Below are 11,358 nucleotides of genomic sequence, written 5' to 3' on the forward strand. Positions count from 1 at the left end.
GTTGCAATATGAGGACCACAATACTGACTGAAATATACGTAGTGTGAACCCAGCCTAAGACTTAGGGACCCATAGGTTTCTTTGTGAAATAAAGGCCTAAAATTTGCTCCGTCACAAATTGAACAAATTTTATGACTATATCAGCATAGAAAAATATGTACAAAAACTATGTTTGAAAAAATACTACTGTATTTTCCTGCATATAAGACTTTTTTTAACCCAGGAAAATCCTTCTCATAAGTCCGGTGTTGTCTCATACGCCGAGTGTCATCTCATAGGACGGGTGCTAAAAATCTTCTGAAATGGAATAAAGAATCTGCGGTCGCTGCATACTGTGGGGGGAGCTCAAAAAGGCTGCATCTCAGATGTACAGTATGCGGCGACCATATGAAGGACAGAGCAAACTGCAGGCATCCAGGTTATGGAAAAAAAGAGATACACAAGAGTGGCGCTGTGCCCAGAAAAACACACCTCGATACCTTCTTCTCTGCTTCTCAGATCTCATTGTTGTCTGATGTTTTTTTTTTTATAAATGTTTACTTAGTGTGCATTGGAAAAGGGGTGGTATTATACAGCAAGTATATCCCAAACTCTGTATTTTAACCCTTAGAGGACCGGGCCAATTTCAATTTTTGCGTTTTCGTTTTTCCCTCCTTGTGCTTAAAAGGCCATAGCACTTTTTTCACCTAGAAACCCACATGAGCCCTTATTTTTTGTGCCACTAATTGTACTTAGCAATGACAGGCTGAATTTTTTCATAAAGTACACTGCGAAACCAGAAAAAAATTCAATGTGTGGTGAAATTGAAAAAAAAAAACTGACTTGTTATATATGTTCCTCAAGTCGTTACGATTACGATATGTAACAGGTATAACTTTTATATTATGTGATGGCTTGTAAAAAATTCAAACCATTGTTAACAAATATATGTTCCTTAAAATCGCTCCATTCCCATGCTTATAGTGCTTTTATCCTTTGGTCTATGGGGCTTTTGCGCCATGATGTGTTCTTTCTATTGGTACCTTGATTGCGCATATGCGACTTTTTGATCACTTTTTATTATAATTTTTCTGGATTTGATGCGACCAAAAATGCACAATTTGCACTTTGGGATTTTTTTGCGCTTACGCCATTTACCGTGCGAGATCGGGAATGTGATAAATTAATAGTTTGGGCGATTACACACGCGGCGATACCAAACATGTTTATTTATTTATTTTTATTTTATAACATAGGAAAAGGGGGGTGATTCAAACTTTTATTAGGGGACAGGGGCTTTTTATTAATAACACTTTTTTTTCTTTTACACTTATACTAGAAGCCCCCATGGGGGACTTCTAGTATGAGTACACTGATCTCTCATTGAGATCTATGCTGCATAGATATGCAGCATAGATCGATGAGATAGGCACATTGATTGCTTCCGGCTGCTGTAGCCGGAAGCAATCAAGTGCCAAGCCGGGATCAGCGCCATTACGGCGCAGACCCCGGACGGCGCAAGATGTGTGGATCATTCCTCTGGGACAACGTCCCGGAGGAGCGATCCACCCCACTAGACACCAGGGACCGGGCTGCATCAAGTAATCGGATGCAGCTGTCAACTTTGACAGCTGCATCTGATTACTTTATTAGCAGGCACGGCGATCGGACCGTGCCTGCTAATAGCCGCAGTCCTGGGCTACGAGTGGCACCCGGGGCCACGGTGGTTCAGAGCTTGGCCGCCGACAGCCCCGCTCTGAACACATGGAGGCGGCCCTGGACGTATGCGTACGTCCAGGGTCGCCAAAGGGTTAACTGGAAAAGTTGGGGGTCGGCTTATACACCCAGACGTCTTATACACCGAAAATTAGGGGAAAATAAAGAATCCAATTATGAAGAACACCAACATAAATCAAAAGGCAGATAAACATACTGCACTGAGACACAAATCACCTTTTTTTTCCGAGAGGAGAGGATAATGCCTCTAGACACTCAGTAGAAAATGAGATAAGAAAACTAAATACCCCCCCCCCCCCCCCGATAAAAAAATAGACCAAATTTAACTACCAAAGAATTTAAGGCTATGAAAGAATTACAAAAAAAATCAGATTTTTTTTTCATTCTGCAGACAAAGGGGGTGCAATAGTTATCTTGGACACAGAGCAATAGGTGAAAGAGTGTCAAAGACATCTTACCATGTATAAAAAACTAACATCTGACCCTACAGTCACTTTTTCTAGAGAACTCGAATCTCTGTGTACCAAGGCACTGAAAGAACAGAAACTGACAAAATCTAGTTTCGTTATGAATACGGACAAAAGAATGCCAATATTCTACATTCTCCCAAAGGTGTATAAGCATATGACTGAACCCCCAGGCCGACCAATAAAATCAAGCATCGACTCTCTAACTACTAATCTCTTACAATATGTGGATGAATTCTTACAGCCATATGTTAAAATCACACCATCATACCTAAAAGATTCCACCGAAACTATTAAGATTCTAGAGAATGTAGATTGGCAGGAGGGGTGGCTCTTTTGTACTCTAGATGTTAGTTCCTTATACACTGTCATTAGTCATGACCTGGGCTTGATGGCAGACTCAGGGCCGGCGTTAGGGGGGGGCAAAGAGGGCAGTTGCCCAGGGCCCCCATCCCCCAGGGGCCCCCTGCCCCAGTTACAGTGAGTGTTAGGTGCAGAAGCGCACAGACAGCGTCCTGCAGCCTCTGTCAGTGATCTCTGGCTGCAGCTGATGGCTGCTATCAGGGGTCACACAGAGGCTACAGGATGCTCTGCTCCGGAGTGTGTAGCTTCCCCCTCCCCCTCCCTTCTGTACCATGTGATTTCCTCTCTCTTCCTGGTGTGGAGCTGTCGGGACGATAGAGGAGAGGGCTGCAGTGTAAGGAGCAGAACCTCCTGCTGCTGCTGCCATGGACAAGGACAACTACACCCAGCATGCTGTTAGAGGGGGTAAGTATACTGTACATGTAGTGTGTGTATGAATGCTATGTGTACAGGGGCGGGCTGGGCCGGGGGGCAGGAGGGCATGTGCCCCCCGGGCCGGTCTTCCCCACCAATGAGTGGGCCGCGACGCGCGGCCGACTCTCTACAGTAGTTGAGACTGAAAGAATAGCGCGGCCGGCCGCCGCGCTAGTCCCCCAGTCTCTTCCGGGCCGCCTGATCCCCCCAGGAGCCGCAGACGTGCTGTACGCAGGCACGTCTGCAGGCACCTACATCAGGTCCCCAGCGGTGACGTCACTTCCCTGACGCGCCGCTGAGGACCTGATAGGAAAGGGAGAGGAGAGGAGCCGCCGCGCTGCAGCAGCAGGGAGAAGCTGCTGCACACTGAAGATCCGGCCCGAGGAGAGGTGAGTTGTTTTTCTTTTTTTTAAACCCATTAACATGTGGCCACACCGGGGGGGGGGCTATTCTATGAGGGGGGGTGCACAAGGGGGCTATTCTATGAGGGGGGATGCGCAGGGGGGCTATTCTATATTGGGGGGATGCACAGGGGGGCTATTCTATGAAGGGGGATGCACAGGGGGGCTATTCTATGAGGGGGGATGCACAGGGGGGCTATTCTATATTGGGGGGATGCACAGGGGGGGCTATTCTATGAAGGGGGATGCACAGGGGGGCTATTCTATGAGGGGGGATGCACAGGGGGGCTATTCTATATTGGGGGGATGCACAGGGGGGGCTATTCTATGAAGGGATGCACAGGGGGGCTATTCTATGAGGGGGGATGCGCAGGGGGGCTATTCTATATTGGGGGGATGCACAGGGGGGCTATTCTATGAGGGGGGATGCGCAGGGGGGCTATTCTATATTGGGGGGATGCACAGGGGGGCTATTCTATGAAGGGGGATGCACAGGGGGGCTATTCTATGAGGGGGGATGCACAGGGGGGCTATTCTATATTGGGGGAATGCACAGGGGGGCTATTCTATGAAGGGGGATGCACAGGGGGGCTATTCTATGAGGGGGGATGCGCAGGGGGGCTATTCTATATTGGGGGGATGCACAGGGGGGCTATTCTATGAAGGGGGATGCACAGGGGGCTATTCTATGAGGGGGGATGGACAAGGAGGCTATTCTATATGGGGGGGTGCATGGGGGCTATTCTATGAGGGGGGATGCACAGGGGGGATATTCTATTAGGGGGGGATGCACAGGGGGGCTATTCTATGAAGGGGGATGCACAGGGGGGCTATTCTATGAGGGGGGATGCGCAGGGGGGCTATTCTATGAGGGGGGATGCACAGGGGGGCTATTCTATATTGGGGGGATGCACAGGGGGGGCTATTCTATGAAGGGGGATGCACAGGGGGGCTATTCTATGAGGGGGGATGCGCAGGGGGGCTATTCTATATTGGGGGGATGCACAGGGGGGCTATTCTATGAAGGGGGATGCACAGGGGGGCTATTCTATGAGGGGGGATGCACAGGGGGGCTATTCTATATTGGGGGGATGCACAGGGGGGCTATTCTATGAAGGGGGATGCACAGGGGGGCTATTCTATGAGGGGGGATGCGCAGGGGGGCTATTCTATGAGGGGGGATGCGCAGGGGGGCTATTCTATATTGGGGGGATGCACAGGGGGGCTATTCTATGAAGGGGGATGCACAGGGGGGCTATTCTATGAGGGGGGATGGACAAGGAGGCTATTCTATATGGGGGGGTGCATGGGGGCTATTCTATGAGGGGGGATGCACAGGGGGGATATTCTATTAGGGGGGGGGGGGATGCACAGGGGGGCTATTCTATGAAGGGGGATGCACAGGGGGGCTATTCTATGAGGGGGGATGCACAGGGGGGCTATTCTATGAAGGGGGATGCACAGGGGGCTATTCTATGAGGGGGGATGCTCAGGAGGCTATTCTATGAGGGGGGGGGGTGGACAAGGAGGCTATTCTATATGGGGGGTGCATGGGGGCTATTCTATAAAGGAGAATGCACAGGGGGGTATTCTATTAAGGGGGGATGCACAGGGGGCTATTCTATGAGGGGGGGATGCACAGGGGGAGCTATTCTATAAGGGGGGGGTGCACAGGGGGGGCTATTCTATGAGGGGGGGATGCACAGGGGGGCTATTCTATGAGGGGGGATGCACAGGGGGAGCTATTCTATGAGGGGGGGATGCACAGGGGGAGCTATTCTATAAGGGGGGATGCACAGGGGGGGCTATTCTATAAAGGAGAATGCACAGGGGGGCTATTCTATGAAGGGGGATGCACAGGGGGCTATTCTATATGGGGGGGGGGGGGTGCATGGGGGCTATTCTATATGGGGGGGTGCATGGGGGCTATTCTATATGGGAGGATGCACAGGGGGGGTTATTCTATATTGGGGGAATGCACAGGGGGCTATTCTATGAGGGGGGGGATGCACAGGGGGAGCTATTCTATAAGGAAGGATGCACAGGGGGAGCTATTCTATAAGGGAGAATGCACAGGGGGGCTATTCTATATGGGGGGATGCACAGGGGGAGCTATTCTATATTGGGGGGATGCACGGGGGGGGCTATTCTATAAGGGGGGATGCACAGGGGGGCTATTCTATAAGGGAGAATGCACAGGGGGGCTATTCTATATGGGGGGATGCACAGGGGGAGCTATTCTATAAGGGGGATGCACAGGGGGGCTATTCTATGAAGGGGAATGCACAGGGGGCTATTCTATGAGGGGGGATGCACAGGGGGAGCTATTCTATATGGGGGATGCACAGGGGGGCTATTCTATGAGGGGGGATGCACAGGGGGAGCTATTCTATGAGGGGGGGGATGCACAGGGGGAGCTATTCTATGAGGGGGATGCACAGGGGGCTATTCTATATGGGAGAATGCACAGGGGGGCTATTCTATATTGGGGGGGATGCACAGGGGGGCTATTCTATGAGGGGGGATGCACAGGGGGCTATTCTATGAGGGGGGGATGCACAGGGGGAGCTATTCTATAAGGGGGATGCACAGGGGGAGCTATTCTATAAAGGAGAATGCACAGGGGGGCTATTCTATAAGGGGGATGCACAGGGGGAGCTATTCTATAAAGGAGAACGCACAGGGGGCTATTCTATGAAGGGGGATGCACAGGGGGCTATTCTATGAGGGGGGATGCACAGGGGGCTATTCTACGAGGGGGGTTGCACAAGGGGGCTATTCTATATGGGGGGATGCACAGGGGGGGGCTATCCTATATGGGGGATGCACAGGTGGGCTATTCTATATGGAGAGATGTGCAGCGGGGGGCTATTCTATATGGAGGGATGTATTGATGAGGATGTTGCTGGAGCAAGAAGCCTAAAATGTCTGTCTGACAGATCCCGTGGAGAGGAGTCATGGCCAGAGAAGCCTTCATGATGGCCGGAGCCGGATGGAGAAGAAAAGGAAAAGTGGACGTCTCTTCATGCAGAGAAGACGCCTACTGTGAGTCACTGAATGTAACTGCACTATAATAACTTATAAGGTCTTTTAACTTATCAGGGGTGTCAAACTATGTCCCTCCAGATGTTGCAAAACTACAATTCCCGTCATGGTTTATCTGTCCAGTCATGATGGGATTTGTAGTGTTGTAACAACTGGAGGGACGGAGTTTGACAACTGTGTTCTATTGTCAGTGTTCTTATACCGGAGATAGATAGGAGATAGATAGGAGATAGATAGGAGATAGATAGGAGATAGATAGGAGATAGATAGGAGATAGATAGGAGATAGATAGATAGATAGATAGATAGATAATGGATGGATAGATAGATAGATAGATAGATAGATAGATAGGAGATAGATAGATAGATAGGAGATGGATAGATAGATAGATAGATAGGAGATGGATAGATAGATAGATAGATAGATAGATAGATAGATAGATAGGAGATGGATAGATAGATAGATAGATAGATAGATAGATAGATAGATAGTAGATAGATAGGAGATAGGAAATAGCTATCTAGCAGTTCATTATGTATCTTTGATTACACATGAGATCAGAACCAGCAGACACATTATAATAATGAGAACCTTCTATGGGGATGATCCTGGTATTTGTACAGTGGATGTTAGTTAGTAATGGCGGTGGTGGTGAAGGGGTTGTGATATTTGTTTCTTTTATACTGGTATTATTGGTCTTGTTATACTGGATCTCAGTTATGGTTTGGTGGTATTAGTTATTATGGGGTGTAAATGGTTGTGGTCACAGTGATAATATATGTTTCTTATATACTGGTGTATTTGATTTGGTCAGTAACGGTATATTTCTTCTATCCCCTATTAGTTCTGTTCTGGGGTCACATCCACACACTGATCCCCCACAGAACTCTGTATACTGATCTCTCACAAAGCCTCCAGTATACAATACACCAGGAATCCTCCAAGTACAACAGCTGCAAACACTACAACTCCCAGCATTTACTTACAGTCTGCAGCCCTCAGGATATGCTGGGAGTTGTAGTACATCCTCTGATAACAGCTGGTGCTGCAGAGATTCAGGGCTGATGGTTTTAACATGATAAGAGAACCAAAAGGGCATTACAGCACTGATAACAGGGTCACCGGGTACACAGCATGGTACCTTAAGGGTGCATTCACACAGACAGATTTAGCTGACAGATTTTTGAAGCCAAAGCCAGGAATGGAGTTGAAAAGAGGAGAAATCTCAGTTTTTCCTTTATTACCTGTTCTCTGCTTATAGTCTGTTCTTGGCTTTGGCTTCAAACATCGGTCAGATAAATCTCTCTGTTTAAAGGCATCCTAAGGTACTATGCTGTGCACCTGGAGCTAGGTTCCCTTTAATCCAATAGATGTATATCACAAGGGCTTTTAGTGGCTGGGAACACTGGCCACAATACTATAATTCTGTGGCGCATGTGTAATCTTCCTTTCCCGCACTTATTTGGGGAGGGTAATACCAGGTAAGGGCCAGGGTGGTGGATGGGCCGCTAGCCTGCCAGTCAAGGGCCAGTGCCGTGTGCTTGCCCCCCAGGCTAAAATCTGCCAGCCAGCCCCTGTATGTGTATAATGGATGAATGTAGTGTGTGTTACATGTCATGTGTGTAGTGTGTGGACTGGATGGTTTGTATCTGTATAATGTGTTTTTATGGATGTGTTAGTGTGTGATGTATGTATGTATGTATAGTGTATGATGATGTCACTAAGGCAACACGGTGTATTTTATTGAGAAAAAAATAAGGTGGCGGTCACTGTATGGTGGTGGTCACTGTATGGTGGTAATATTGGTCCGTATATAGTGTATATAGAGTCATTATGCAGTGGTCAGTCTATGGTGGTAATATTGGTCTGTATATAGTGTGTATAGAGAGTTATTACCGCCATAGAGTGACCGCCACATAATGACTCTTTATATACACTATATACAGACCAATATTACCGCTATAGAGTGACCGCCACATAATTCATAATGACTCTATATAAACACTATATACAAACCATTATTACCGCCATAGAGTGACCGCCACATGATATTGGTCTGTATATAGTGTATATAGAGTCATTATGTGGTGATCACTCTATGGCAGTAATATTGGTCTGTATATAGTATATATAGTGTCATTATGCAGTGGTCAGTCTATGGCGGTAATATTGGTCTGTATATAGTGTATATAGAGTTATTTCCGCCATAGAGTGACCGCCACATAATGACTCTTTATATTCACTATATACAGACCAATATTACCGCCATAGAGTGACCGCCACATAATGACTCTATATATACACTATATACAGACCAATATTACCGCCATACAGTGACCGCCACATGATATTGGTCTGTATATAGTGTGTATATAGAGTCATTATGTGGTGATCCCACTATGGTGGTAATATTGGTCTGTATATGGTGTATATATGGAGTCATTATGTGGTGGTCATGCTGTGTGCTGGTCTGTATATAGAGTCATTATGTGGCGGTCAGTCTATAGCGGTAATATTGGTCTGTATATAGTGTGTATATAGAGTCATTATGCAGTGGTCACTCTATGACAGTAATATTAGTCTGTATATAGGATCATTATGTGGTGGTCACTCTATGGCAGTAAAACTGATCTGTATATAGTGTATACAGAGTCATTATGCGGTGGTCAGTCTATGGCGGTAATATTGGTCTGTATATAGAGTTATTAAGCGGTGGTCACTCTATGGCGGTAATATTGGTCTGTATATAGTGTATATAGAGTTATTATGTGATGGTCACTCTATGGCGGTAATATTGGTCTGTATATAGTGTATATAGAGTTATGTGGTGGTCACTCTATGGCAGTAATATTGGTCTGTATATAGTGTATACAGAGTCATTATGTGATGGTCAGTCTATAGTAGTAATATTGGTCTGTATATAGTGTATATAGAATCATTATGTTGCGGTCATGGTGTGGTGCTAATATTGGCGTGTATATAGTGTCATTATGGGGCGGTCACTTTATGGTGGTAATATTGGCCTATACATAGTATGTTTTCATCAATAACGGTATGGAGGTAATATTTGGTCCTGATATAGTGATTTTTTTTATTTTATTTTTTAAAACCATGCATATAGATAGTTTTTGTGTTTACACCACTAGCGGCGGTGCTGACATGTAGCGGCAGTCCTGACATGTAGCGGCAGTCCCGACATGTAGCGGCAGTCCCGGCATGTAGCGGCAGTCCCGGCATGTAGCGGCAGTCCCGGCATGTAGCGGCAGTCCTGACATGTAGCGGCAGTCCCGGCATGTAACCTTCTAAATTGACTCAATGTGACTAAGGGCCATAATACACGGAGCGAAAATTGTCCTAACCTGGCCGATATCGCTCTGTGTATATAGAGACAACAGTAATCAAATGATCATTGTCTTTTGGCAAGTGTAAAAATCATTGTCTGCTGTGCGTATAACATAATAAAGCTGTTACTTACCTGATCACGTTCCCCGGTGCCCTCAGGCCTTGTCTGTTTGTTACGGCCAGTGATTGGCTGAATGGCCTGTCACCTCAGAGAGAAGACCAGAAGTGAGAGCTGGGACTGGGGGATCCCACAGACAAGGCCTGAGGACACCGGGGAATGTGGTCAGGTAGTATGTATCTTCATTGTTCACTATATACAGCAAGGGCTGCACACACATCACTAATGAAATATATATATATATATATATATATATATATATATATATATATATATATATATATATAAAATCTCATCTGGCCCCATCCTCCCCATACACAGGAATGTTCGGCACAGCTGAGCGTTTCTGTGTTCTCTATAGGAGGGGTAAGCCATAGCCAGACAGATCTGATGACGGCTTGTCTCTCTGAGAACAAAGAGGTTGGATGTTGATTTTCCATCAAGCCCAACCCCATATGTCCACTGATATCATGTCAGAGGACTGTACAAAGAGCCCCATTCACCTTACACTGATGGCCGAACCCACCACGAGCAGCAGGTACCACCAAAAAGTGTATGGGAACCTTAAATTGCTGCTACAATATTTCAGCATTTGGGGCCCCACCTTCAACTTTGCCCAGGGCCACATTTAGTCTAAAACCGGCCCTGTGTGTGGTCACATATGAACGTGAATTGCAGCTGGTAGATTTCCTTTAAAATCTTTCTAAGTTCCTTGCCGATTACTTATAACGAAAGAGAAAGTAGTTAGCTGCGACATTTACTGGAAATAGGTTAGCTATAGATAACAGCTATGCCTTGTATACTAAGAATCCCTCAGGCTGAAATCGTCCTTTGTTCTGTAATGAGGGAAATTTATATCCCAAGCAGATGACTGACTAACACATAATTCTCTTCTTGTTGCTTTTTCTGAACAGTTTCAAAATGATTAAAAGACTCAAAAACATTTTCAACTTTCTAGAATTCTAGCTCTGCACCCTAGAACTGCAGTGCTTTATACAGACCCCATACCCCCCGCCTTTCTATGCATTGCATGATTCTGTCCTAGGTTTTCTACTGTAATTTTGCTCACTTGCAAAATAGCAAACTTTTAACATGACATCTAAACAGGAACTAGCTTTAGAAACTTCAATTTGAGGTAATAGAGGCTAGAGCTAAAATATGAAAGGGAAAATACACAAGTGCTGAATCAAAGTGAACTTAACCGTTAGGGTAGCTTCACACGTACAATATCACAGCGGATTTCACACTGTGAGTTTCACAGGGAAGCGATACTGTGTATTGTCTCTGTAATCCGCAGTGTTACTCTGTACTGTCTGTGTAATCGGAAGCGATACTCTGTACTGTCATTGCCTATGGGCTCTGGGATCTCTGGAGCGGACACGTCACGAACCGGCTGATGGACTGGCCACTCAACCAATCAGTGACTGGAGCGGTGTCCTGAAGGAATCCCGTGACCTGTGCCCGCACTACACTCTAAAAGGAGAAGTCCGGT

General features: G+C 46.5%; 1 protein-coding gene across 1 annotated transcript in view; it reads right to left on the reverse strand.

Moving 5' to 3' along the window:
* LOC138769952 (guanylate-binding protein 4-like) overlaps positions 1-11,358 on the reverse strand; it is a 76,668-nt gene that overhangs the window by 55,563 nt on the left and 9,747 nt on the right. The window lies entirely within an intron of this gene.

This window comes from Dendropsophus ebraccatus, chromosome 12 (assembly GCF_027789765.1).
Source record: "Dendropsophus ebraccatus isolate aDenEbr1 chromosome 12, aDenEbr1.pat, whole genome shotgun sequence".
Classification (NCBI taxonomy): domain Eukaryota; kingdom Metazoa; phylum Chordata; class Amphibia; order Anura; family Hylidae; genus Dendropsophus; species Dendropsophus ebraccatus.